This window comes from Tupaia chinensis, unplaced genomic scaffold (genome assembly GCF_000334495.1).
Source record: "Tupaia chinensis unplaced genomic scaffold, TupChi_1.0 Scaffold144378_1, whole genome shotgun sequence".
NCBI lineage: Eukaryota > Metazoa > Chordata > Mammalia > Scandentia > Tupaiidae > Tupaia > Tupaia belangeri.
Genome location: NW_006204238.1, coordinates 967,610 through 981,032, shown reverse-complemented (window position 1 = coordinate 981,032; position 13,423 = coordinate 967,610). Strand labels below are relative to the sequence as shown.

General features: G+C 33.4%; 1 pseudogene; it reads left to right on the top strand.

Annotated features, from left to right (window-relative positions):
- Positions 1 to 10,018: 10,018 nt before the first annotated feature.
- Positions 10,019 to 10,640, top strand: LOC102483505 (ER lumen protein-retaining receptor 2 pseudogene; annotated as a pseudogene).
- Positions 10,641 to 13,423: the final 2,783 nt, after the last annotated feature.

The following is a 13,423-nucleotide window of genomic DNA, read 5'->3' as shown; positions in this document are numbered from 1 at the left end:
GCTGAGTAGTTATCATGAGGATGAAATGTGCTGACATATGTAAAATGCTTAGAACAGAACTTTACATTTTTGAATTGTATATTAGATATTTACTACTATTATTTGCCATAAACAATTGATTTCTATTTTATGAATTCTGATAAGTATATTATCAGTATTTCTTCTCATTGACTGAAAGTAGATTTAAAGCTAAGTTTTCAATTTGTCCATAACAAGGAAGAGAACATTTTTAGGCTTGTTCTTGGCCCAGAAATAAATTTGTCATTTCCATTGTATTTCTTATTTCTAACTTAATTGATATATTTTGTATAATTTTATGAATTGATGAATACTTCTAAATGTTCTCTCTGGAAAAAGATAGCTTATCTATGTAAAAAAAAAAAGTCAATACGTATTTTTTTCCTTTTCCTGTTAATTGAGCTGCACAAAAATATAAAGGAATTAAAGATTAGCATAATTACAGGACAAACCAAAATATACCGAGTTCGAATTTAACAGAAAAGTTTGAAGGGACAAAAATATGTATAAAAGAAAGAAAAGAAATCACTGTGCTAGTAGATAAATTTCTTTTTGCTTTGCTTTGCTGTCACTTGGAGAAACATAGGTTGAATATTTGTATGCTGTTTAGTCTTCCATACCATTTTCAGAAACAAATTTTCCTTTCATGACAGGAGAATAAGATTTAAGAATCATGGAATTACATTATAGTAAGACTATCTTGACAATTTGGAAGGCAAGTGCTTTATTACTAATAACATCTAACAGCCTCATGGCATGTGCAATACAGCTTTTCCTAAGTTTTTTTTTTTTTTCCTTAATTAATTTAAAAAATTTTAAGTGACATTTTAAACTGCTGTCTTATGGCAAACTTTTTTAGCCATAAGAACAATAAAAACAACGACTCCATCCTTTATAAATAATACCAGAAGATTAGGAATAAATTTCCACCCTTGAAATCTCTCAAAAGCTCAGTATGTTTCTGTTAACCACAAAAGCATCTCTTCTCTCTAAAAGCGTTATGTCTGTGGTTCATAATGTCATCTCAGCTTCCTGATTGACTTATAGCGTAGTTACCCAGCCATCTCAATTCATTAGGTTAAGTATTGTTCTCAGCTTAAATCATGTGCCTTGTCAAATCATGACCTCTTTAGTTCCAATAATGCCCTATTGGTTGAATCTGGCAAATTCCAGATTAGTGAAAAGGTCTCTCAATTCCTCCAATAATTTCTCTCTTCAACTTTCATTGAGCAAAATAATTCACTCAAAAGACTTTACCCAGTCTGAAAATTGGTGACAACATGTTTTGAGTTGTGAGGGTAGAACTATCAGAGATTGCAAAGATTGCCGATTATGTACTAGAATTCCTTCCCAATTATAGAAAGCCTCAATTTAGGATAATTCTGTGTTTGAAACCTAGACAATGACATGGGAGCATCACATATGAATTTAATTGCCTTTTATGTAACTCCACTTGTATTTTTTTCTTTCATGATAGACCTATGTTTTCATTGTTCATTAGAAAAAACTAAAGCCAAATGAATCTGTTATTTAAAAATGTGTGTGGGTTATACATGATTGCAAGTAACGAGTAATTCCAGAACTTATATCCCAGTACATAAATAAGTAAGGTTACAACATTACACAAAATAAAAAAAATATATTAGTCTAGTCTGGCAGCATAGTTGGTAGCAAGTTGAACGGCAATGACAGAAGCAAGATGGTCCATTACAAGCTTGTATCTTCAGGCTGCCTGAAAATATGCTGGGTGTGTACAATTGCACCCATGATTCTGAGGAGCTGGAGGGGTGGGGGAAAGGCATCATGGCAAGTAGAGATCTGATTGAGCTTTATTTTATTTTTTTTCCTCTGTCTCCTTTTCTCTATATGTATTCTCTGTCATGAAAAAAAAGTCAATAAATAACCCCCAAACAAAATAAAAGCATAAGTGCTCAGCAAAATAATTATACTAGAATAAAAATGACAGTTAAAATTGTAACATTATATATATATTATTTTTTTGAGAGGTTTTTGCTATAGGGCGTGTGCACTCACCAGACAGACAGAGACAGACAGAGAGACAGAAAGTGAGAAATCCCCCCCCAGGGGGGATGGCCACGCCGCAATCCCTTCTCCTCCATTCTCCTCCCGGGATCTTGGGCACGCACGCACATGCTCCTGGCGTTAGTTTTAAGCCACAGGGTCCAGGACGTGCACCGTGGTCGACTACATGGGAGTCCAGCAACATAGCCATTATGCTAACTGCTGGTCCCCTGTAACATTATATTTTGATGTTCATGGTAGGTATTTAGATAATGGCTGTCGAGAGCAAAAAGGATCTGGAAATAGTTTTTAAAATTTACTAAATATGTCAAAATAATTAGTACAAAGAAATTTCATCTCATTTATTCTTTCCTTAATTTTTGTTTGTTTGTTTTTATTTTAGGTCAGAACTTTTGTGTGATCTCTTTGGAATCTGAGAAAGAATTCTTGATTTATTATATGTACATAAGAAAATACACTTAACCGTGTAAAAGTTTAATGCTAAAGTAAGCTTTTTAGGGCCCTTTGCTTACAGATAGTAATATAACCTGGCATTTATCTTTTCACCAATAACAGAATTGAGAAACTTTCATATATAACTGAAGATCACATGAAATATTTGCATATAATTATCGTAATTGTTTTATATTTATATTTAACTTTATTATTATACAAACAAGATTGTGTAAGATAAATTTAAAGTTTCAATGATTTAACAGTCATTCCTACTTTTCATGATTTTTATGAGGACAGACTTTCAAGAAAATACTTGAAAATTAATTACATTGCCTTTTGTCCATTGATCAGCAAATAAAACATAGCCTTAACAAAGGAAAAGAAAAAAAAAGAAAGAAAGAAAGAAAGAAAGGACGTTTCATGTCTTGCTTTCCACATAGACTTCTAGCCTCTTCCCTGTAAGAGCCCACTGGGTTTTGCTGAACAAGAGCAATAAATGTTAGAGAACAGAACCTTGAGCAATAAATGTTAGAGTACAGAACCTAGAGCAATAAATGTTAGAGTATAGAATCTTGCTCTTGGAGTTTAGCCTCAAAGAGCAATTTAGTCAAAGACTAAAATTTGAAATGTAATATTGGAAATACTTTTGAGCATTCTTCTTTTCAGAAATTTCATTTAACGTCCATCGTTTTTCTCTAAGTAGCTGGCTAAAATGACAATTTTAATTTTTTTATTGCTGAAGGCAGTTTATATCTGTACTTTTGAAGATTTGTCTTTATTTCCTTTATTTTAAGCATGTGCTACTTCTCTTTCTGAAGTTCTCAGAAACCAGAACAGGGAGGGTAAAATAGTACACAAAATATGACTTTTAAAGGCAGATACACATCTTTTGAGAAATTATATATTCAGACACAAATAATCTGGTTTAGAAACTTCAGTTGCTTAGCTTACAAAAATAATCTGGTTTAAAACTTGAAGTAGCTTAATAACTTACAAAATGTCAGATCTATTTGTGTTTTTCTTATTTATGAAATCTGATACATTAATATCTCATTGAGATAGTTGTTAGGGAAGAAAAATGTATACCTGAGTGGACTGAAATTTTACATATTTACTGATATTTATAAAAATGCATTTAGGAAAGAAATTAAACTTCAAAATGTCAAGAAATGATTCTATCAAATTATATCAAAGCTGTTTATATAAATTATATAGATAAAAATGTACTGACTTTGCAGGTACACTTTCTCAGCATGCTTTATGAAAAACAATAATTACAGTATAGAAGAAAAAAGAGTATACATCTTGGTCAGAAAACCAATGTCTGTCCTTAGACGTCAGAGAGTTTTTCTTTTGAATAACTTCTGAACTTGAGCAGTTTACACTCATGGGTGACATTCACAATCTTTATGTCACTGGATCGAATTACAACCCACTTGCTGACTATTAATCATCTTATGCTGGGAATGAGATCTTATTATTCTTCACACTCCAACGTTTCTATCTTATCTTCTCCAATATCTTTTCTTAAATGTCTGACTTTAAGAAGGATCCCATTAATACATAATTTCGTAGACCTCACTGGCTCATTATATATCATCTAGTGTTTTGTTTCTAATTGGTGAGGAAACTCATAAGGAAGCAGGGCCAGCATTTCATTTGGCTTAATGTCTTAATGGCATCAAAACCAATAAATAACTGTTCAACTCTAGAACTAGGTTATGTCTCACATTGTAAATTATAGGCATAAACTTGGGCAACCATCTTAACCTCCCTAAACTTAAGCTTTCCCATCTTACCAAATGAGTGTAATACTGACCTCATTTTGATATATCAGTTAAGACAAGACAAAAGTCCCCAATAACCATACCTAGCACATAGGAATTGCTCAATAAATACTAGATTTTCTTTTCTGATTATGTTCACAATGTATTTTCCCATCTTTCCACAGACAGATTCATAACACTTATGGCTATTTTTACTTTTTTGTGCTTGATAATATACTAGAGTTTAGTCATGCTTTATGTGTGTGTTTTCTTTCCTTATTTTTTAAGTTGTCAGAGGACATATGTACTGGCCAAAGAGAGGCAGAGAGAGAGAAAGAAATCACTCCTCAATGGGATGTGGTCACATCACAATCCTTTCTCCTCCATTTCTTCATCTTGTTGAGATTTAGGTATGCAGAAATATGTACCAAGCATGTTTTTTTAGCTATGAGATCTGAGATTCAAACTGCAATCATCTATGTAGGATTATACCCCATTGAAAACTAGGCTGTGGGGCCAGCTCTGTTTTCTTTATTTGCACACATCCACAAACACACACACACACACACACACACACACACACACATTAATGACAGAGACCCTATTTCTTGTGTTTTACTGTGTCACATTAACATTATTGGGTAGTGTTGGGTACATAATAAATGTACCCACATGCTTATTGATTGGTTGACACAGGCCAAGACAGCCTAACAACTAATACTTTTGATATATAATGTTCTTGGTTTTGTGCTCATTACCATGAGTAATTAAGAATTGCCTTGAAAATCAGATCTCTAATAGTGACTACATTGAAATAGAGAAGATGAAGTTGTGGGTCGAGAAGAAAAAGAACTAATTAAGTATTAATTAAGCTAAAACATGGTTTTGGCTGTAATAGTACATATCCTTTAAGTACAAGTTATAGAAATATTGGCATTTCCAGTAATGAGTTTCCATCTGTTTGAGTGGCTAACTATGCGTATAGAGTTTAAGAAGATGCCAGGGATGGTGGGATGAAATTGTCACTAGAGACTTATCTAACAGGAAATATCTAAAGGAGATTTAGAATCTTTTAATTCACTGAAACAATTGCATCAGTTGCACATAAATTTCTATTGGTTTTATAGCTTGGGGCTTCAAAGAAGGAAACTCTAATCCATATAGTAAAGCAGACAATTTATGGTTTGAAGATTGTACACACATGGAAAATTATGATTTGTAAGAGTATTGGGAAGATCTATTATTTCATAATAGTATTTACCACTTTCTTTACAAATTATCCACCTCATAATCATAGGCCTGTTGTTAATAGCCTACAAGTTGTTTTCACATCAGAAATAATTCAAACAGCATTTCATTCCCAAAAAAAAAAAAAAAAAAATCTACAGGCCTGAAATACAGTGTGAATGTGGTATTAATTAACAAAGACAGAAAAGATAAGTTTCTAATACTATTCAGACCCTAATAATAGAAAAAAATCATAGATCACCTTTTTTATATCACCTTTTTTTATATTCACCTTAGTTTACATGTGCCAATAATATTATTAAAGGTTAATGTAAACTCTAGGGTGAGATGTTAGACTTGTCTATGACAGATTGGAAAGAGGATTCTGGAACATTTCAAAGGTTAAAGAAAATAGGACTTGACAGCTTAAAGAGTTCTGAGCTGTGCTCACCTTCCTCAACCTGCCCTTTATCAGACGGATTAATGCATTCTTACCATTGGGAAAGACAGACTGCTACCTATGACAGTAACCAAAGAGCTTGCTGACTGTGAACTGGCATTAGCAGGAGAGAATGGGAAATGTTTATTTCCCCTGTCATTATACTGAAAGAGTCTTTGGCCTGTGACTTATCTTAAAATAGCTTCATTAACACAAAGAAGCAAGTTAGAAAATAACAATATAGGAAGTGTAAAGTCTAAATGCCTAAAAAGCAAGCCATCTGGCCAAAGAGTTCATTCACTTGGTAAATGTGAGTTACTTTGCAATGTAGACTAATTTTTAACATGAATTTATTTGATCAGACTCATCTTCAATTTTGTAACATTTGCAAGAAGTTTTCTGGGTTGTTATTTTCTTAATTTATTAATGAGAACACAGTAAAACTTTTACATGAACTTTATTAAGGTATAAATTGCATGAAGTAAAGTGCACATAATTTAATTTTATAGCTTGACGAGTTTTGAAAACACATTTATCCTATATAGCCACCCTGGTAAATACCTAGTACATGTTCAGGATGCCCAAATGGTCTCTTACATGTCTTTGCCCTCAGTCTTGCTCCTTTATTCCTGATCCTAGGTAAACACTTGTTTGCTTTGTTTTGCTATAGATTTAAGGTGCCTCTTTAGATTTCATCTAAATGAAGCATCCACTATGTTTTCTTTGTGTCTATGTGTCTGACTTCTTTCAGTCAGTAGAATGTTTGTGAATGTCATCCACTGTTATATGAATTAAGTTTATTCCATTTTTATCACTGAATATTAACTTCATTATATGGAGATTGTATAACTTGTTTACAGCTTCATTTTTTGGTGTACATTGGTTGTCGATAGCTTTTTGTTTTTAAAAATAAGGTTGCTGTGAGTGTGTACATCTTTTTGTGAACATGTTTTCATTTCTTAAATACTTAGGAGAGGAATTTCTGGCTCACATGATGAGTAAACTTTTGATTGCACGAGAAGCCATCAGATTGTTTTTCAGAGTAGTTCTACTACTTTACATTCTCAACAGCATTGCAGGAGAATTCAAATTGCTCTATAGTCTCATTGGCACTTGGTATTTTCAGTCTTTTTAATTTTAGTTATTTTTGTAGATATGGTATAATAAGTCTTTGAGGTTTACTTTTCCATATGATTAATTTGTTTATCGTTCTTTGCAAAGTATCTGTTCAAACAGTTTGCCCTTTCTATTGAATTGTTTATGTTCTTATTATCTAATGGGAAATTCTTCACAAATTGTAAAATATATGCATTATGACTATTTTATTTCAATCCATGGTTCATCTTTTCATTTATGGTGGTGGCTTTCAAAGAGCTGACTTCTAAATTCTAATTGAAACATTTAATTTACCCACTAGTGCTTTTAGTGTCTTATTTTAAAATATCTGCCTATTTTAAGGTTATCACAATTTTCTGCTTTATTTCTAAAAGTACTATGGTTTTAGCTCCTACAGTTAAGTTTATGATAAGTTTCAAGTCAATTTGTTTATATGTTGTAATATAGGACTGGATGCCATTTTTTTTACCTGTAGATATCTAATTGCTCCAGTATTATTTATTGAAAAGATTAGCCTTTGAATTTAGAACTACCAAGGTACTTTTATAATCATAATGATCTTAAGTAAATTCAGAGAGATACATGAGAATACATATAAACATTATACATGAGCTACATGAGATAAACATTCCAATAAAATTGGAACACCAATCTGTGATAGGAATAAAAATCTCAACAAAGAGATAGATATTGTTTAAGAAATGAATAACAATCTGGGGCCAGCAGATACATTGCTGGACTCCCGTGCAATTGGCTGTGGTTCAAATCCTGACCCTACGGCTTAAAACTCACATTGGGCATGTGTGCATGCATGCCCAAAATCCCGAGAGAGAATGGAAGAGAAGGGATTGTGGCAAGGTTATCCCCGGGAGGTGGGGGGGGATTTCTCACTTTCTGTCTCTCTGTCTCTCTCTTTCTCTCAGGCAAGCGCACATGCCCTATAGCCAAAATCTCTCACTAAAACATGAAAGAAAGAAAGAAAGAAAGAAAGAAAGAAAGAAAGAAATAATAATCTTAGAACTGAAGAATTCAAAAAATAAACTAAAAGTACTTCAGAGTGCTTCAATAATAGAGTAGGTAACTTTGGATGTTGTAATGATATAGAATGATTGAACATATAAAATATAAAATATAAAAAATAGAGTAGATCAAGCAGCATAAAAAATTTCTGGACATAAAGACAAGTCTATTTTTAATTTTATTTACTCATTCATTTATTTTAATTCGACAAGAGAGACAGAGAGAGAGGGAAAGTGTGGGAAAGTTAGAAAGCAAGTCACCAGGTCTGGGACTCAAACATGATTTGCCATGTGGGAGTGTCCAGCATCTTAACCACCATGTCACTTGCTGGTCCCAAGACAGGTCTTTCGAAGTAACCAAGTCAGAAAGAAAAAAAGAAGAAGGAGGAGAAGGAGTAGAAGAAAGTGGAGGAGGAGAAGAAGAAGGATAAGAAAAAGAACAGGGTAGAGAGAAGAAATTAAAAAAAAAAAATACCCTACGGGACTCTATAAAGGGAACAAATATTTGCATTATGGGAATTCCAGAATGAGAAGAGACAGGAAAGAGCTTAGAAAACCTATTTAATGAAACAATAGCTGAAACCTTCCCAAGTCTTGGGGAGAAATGGATATCAAATTCAGGAACATCAAAGATACCCTAAGATACATCCAAAAAGAGCCTCTATGATCCAAATTATTATCAGGCTGTCAAAAGACAAAGACAAACAGAGGATCATAAAAACAGCAAGAGAAAAGTTTCAAGTCACATACAAGAGAATCCCTGTTTGATTAATAGCAGATTTTGCAGCAGAAACTTTACAGACCAGGATAAAATGGGATGATGTATTCCAAGTATGAAAAGAAAAAAATAAAACCTCCAGCCAGGAGTATTAAGCCTGGAAAAGCTATCTTTCAGAAATAAAGGAGAAATAAAATATTTCTCAGACAAATAAAAAATGAGGAACTTTATCACTATAAACTGACTTTATGAAAATACTTAAGGTAGTCCTACACCTGGAAGCAAAAGGACAGTAACTACTATCTTGAGAGCATACAAAAATATAAATCTCACTTTTGGAACAACACAAAAATGGGAAATAGAAAGGAATCAAACCTTATCTCTACAGAAAACCAAAAAACTGCAAAGATAAACTGAAGAAGAAACTGAGAAATATAAAGCATAATACAATTAACAAGATGACAAGTGTAAGTCTGCACTTATCAATAATAGCCCTGAATGTAAATAGATTAAATTTCCCAATCAAAGATATAGACTGGGAGAATGGATGAAAAAGCAAGACCCGACTATACACTGTTTACAAGAAACATCTCAACAGTAAAGACATGCATAGACTGAAAGTGAAGGGCTGGAGAATTTTCCTTGAAAACAGAAACATAAAGTGAGCAAGAATAGTGTTACTTATATAAGATTAAATAGACTTTAAGTGAAAGACTGTGAAAGGAGACAAAGAAGATCACACGTAATGATAAAAGTGATAAATTCTGCAGGAATATATAATAATTGTAAATATATATGCAGCTGGCACTGGAGCCCACAGATATATAAAGCAAATATTACATGGGCCTAAAGAAACAGAATTCAAAATGATAACAGTTGGGGGATTCAAAACCTGGCTATAAAAATCATTGGACAGATCATCTGGACAGAAAAATCAATAAGAAAAAAGCATCAGATTTAAACTGCATCACAAATAAAGTAGACCTAACAGGCATAGAACATTTTATCCAACAACTGCTGAATACACATTTCTCTCAACACACAGAACTTTTCTAGGATAGGCCATGTGTTAAGCCACAAACAGGACTCAGAAAATTTAGAAAAAAATGGAAATCATATCAAGTAGCTTTTCTGACCATGATGGAATAGACCTAAAATTCACTAACCAGAAAAAAAACCTGAAGGTTGCTTGAGTGGTCTAGCTGTGGGGCCGCCACCCCACCCAATTGCCTCTGCTATGAATATCTTCCAGCTAACCGAGGACCTGTCCCATATGGTGGCTAGTGTCATCCTGCTGCTGAATATTTGAACAAAATTCCTGCTCTGTATTTCTGGGAAAGGTCAACTTCTATTTGAATTGGTCTTCACAACTCTACCTGGATCTTTTTAGTACACATATTTCTTTATATCATATATCTATGAAGCTTATCTCTGTTGCCTGCCTTTATGCCACAGCGCACCTGATCTACATTCAAGGCAATCTACAATGGAAATCTTGATACCTTCTGAGTGGAGTTTCTGTAGTTCCTTGTGGGAAGACTCTCATTTCTAGTAAACCATGATTTCTCTCTTGAGATTTTATGAACCTTCTCTATCTACCTGGAATCAGTGGCAGTCCTTCCACAGCTTTTTGTGATCAGCAAGACTACAGAGGACAAGACCATCACCACCCACTACATGTTCTTCCTGGGCCTCTATCACTTTGTAGCTTGTCAACTGGATCCGACTCTTCTACTTTGAAATCTTCTTTGACCTTATCACTGTGGTAGCTGGTATAGTCCTGACCATTCTATTCTGTGATTTCTTCTACTTGTATCTACACAGTACTCAAGGGAAAGCAGCTCAGTTTTCCAGTGTAAGTTCCAAAGACCATCACCAACATCTTTCTGTCAGGGTGCTGGGACATGATTCTTACCACAGTAAGAGTATAAGATGCTTGATACAGAAAATCAGAAACAACTCTTTGGTTGCAGATAGTCATCTGTGGCTCTGTAAAATCAGAATCATAAGAATCACAAGAGGAAAAGAATCATAGGTTTTCCATTTAATTCATCTTCTCATCCTTTTTTTCACTATGTGCAAAGATTTCTTTTTACATGAAACTTAATGCCATATTAATAAATTCAATGTGTAGTTTCAAGAAGAAAAAAAGAAATCCTGGAAATTAAATAGATACAAGATACATGAAAACTAAACAACATGCTTCTGAACAACCACTGGGTCAATGAAGAAATTAAGGAGAAAATTTTTAAATTTCTGGAAACAAGTAAAAATAAACATACAACATACCAAAATCTATGAGATACAACAAACACAGTAGCTAAGAGAGAAGTTTATAGCAATAAGTGCCTACATTTTTAAAATATAGAAATATTTCTAAATCGGTCCCATGACCTAGTGTTTAAGGGAACTAGATCCAACCTGGTGGACTGGGATTCAAATTCTGGCCCTGGTAGCATGAAAATTACGCTAGACATGTGTGCATGCATGCCTCAAATCTCAGCAGAATGGAGAAATGGAGAAGTGATTGCAGCATGACCATACCCCATTCAGGGATGCTTTTCCCTTCTCCTGCTCTCTCTCTGTCTCTTTGTCTCTCTTTGGCCAGTGTTCATGCACTCTGATAATTTAAAACAATTAAAAGTATTTAAAATAAATAACTTACTGATGCATTTCAAGGAATTAGACAAGCAAAGACACTAAACTTGAAATTAGTAAGTGAAAATAAGTAATGAAAATCAGAGCAGAAATAAACAAAATGAGACAAAAATGTTTAAAAGACAATGGGAAAAATTTGTTTTTTAAATGATAAATAAAACTTATTAGTCAGTAGGTAGATTAAGAAAAAGTGAGATAAGAACTCCCTCTAAAATACAACCAGAACAGAAAAAAGAAATATTACGACAGATCACTTAGAAATATAGAGTCTAAGGCTGGCAGATGGCATATTGGTTCAGGTGATGGACTCCTATAGGGTCAACTGTGGTTTGACTCTCAGACCTGGTGACTTGCTTTCTCACTTTTCCTCTCTTTTTCTCTCTCTGGTCAAATTAATAATGCTAATAATAAAAAATGAATTATAAAGGATTACTAAGGACTATTATAAAAACCTAGAGAAAATGGATAAGTCCCTGAACACTTATAAACTACCAAGATTGAACCAGAAGTAAATAAAACTTGAAAAGACTCAAAATGAGTAATGAGATTGAATCTGTGATAAAAAGTCATCCTACACAGAGAAGTCCAGGACCAGATAGCTTCACTACTAAATTCTACATAAACTTTGTCAAATTATTTCAAAAAATTCAAGCAGAGGGAATTCTCCCAAACTTACTCTATACGGCAGACATTACCCTGATGCCAACAATAGACAAGGACAAGACAAAAAAAAAAAAAATACACACCTACATCCCTGATGAATATAGATGCAAACATCCTCAGTAAAATATTAGCAAGCTGAATTCAACAACACATAAAAATGAATATTCATCATGATTAAGTGGGATCTATTCTCCAGTTGTAAGGATAGTTCAACAGGAAAATCAATAAGAGTAATACCTGGCATCAACAGAAAGAAGGACAAAAATTCATAAGAAGATTTCAATCAATGCAGAAAAAGCATATGGTAAAATTTAACTTCCCTTCATTATAAACATTCTCAACAAACTAGGTACAGAAGGAATTTACTTAAATCCAACAAAGGTCTTATATGATAAACCCACAGCTAACATCAGACAGAATGGGGGACTTTAAAAGGAGGAGGGATACGGAGACAGCATTGTTGAGACAGGGAGGTAGTATTGTTATATTTTGATCAACTGGACCAGGGAGAAATGTTCACATATTGAAAAAATAATCTTGTAAGCTAAAAAATGTGATTGAATGTATTAAAAAAATGTAAAAAATAATAATAAAAAAAGGAGGAGGGATACAGAGGCAGAGCATTTACAGGATGGGGAGGTGTGGTGTAATCTGTTGAAGATATTTTGATCAATGGGACTGGGGAGAATTGTTCACATATTGAAATGTTCACTTTCATAAGCTAAACGATGTCATTGAATGTATATAAAAATAAATTAATTAATTAAAAAAAGCTTTTCCTCTAAGAACCTGAATAAGATAAGGGTGTCCACTTTCACCACTCTTATTTAACACAGTACTGGAAATTCTAGCCAGAGCAATTAGACAAAAGAAAGAAATAAAAAGCATCTAAATTAGAAAAAAAGAGGTCAAATTGTTTCTGTTTACAGATGGTATGATATTACATATTCAAAACAAAACATAACCTGAAGACACTACCAGAAACCTGTTAGAACTGAGAAATAAATTCAATAAAGTTGCTGAATACAAATCAACATTTAAAAATCAGTAATTTTAGGGTAAAGGTTACTCTGGACACCCTTCCAATCCCAACAAAGTTGTAAGGCAAGCTTCAAAACGCTCAAGCTTTTCTGCAACTGACTTAATTTCTTGTCAAAACAAACTTCAACACCCTTAAAAGGAAAATAATAAATCTGGAGACTCAACAATGTAGAAGTCATAATGTTAGGATCTAGTCAAATATGACTAGGCATGTGTAAAAGCAGGGAAAAATTAATTTAACTTTCCTACTAAAGCTAGACTTTGGTAGGACTGCTATCAT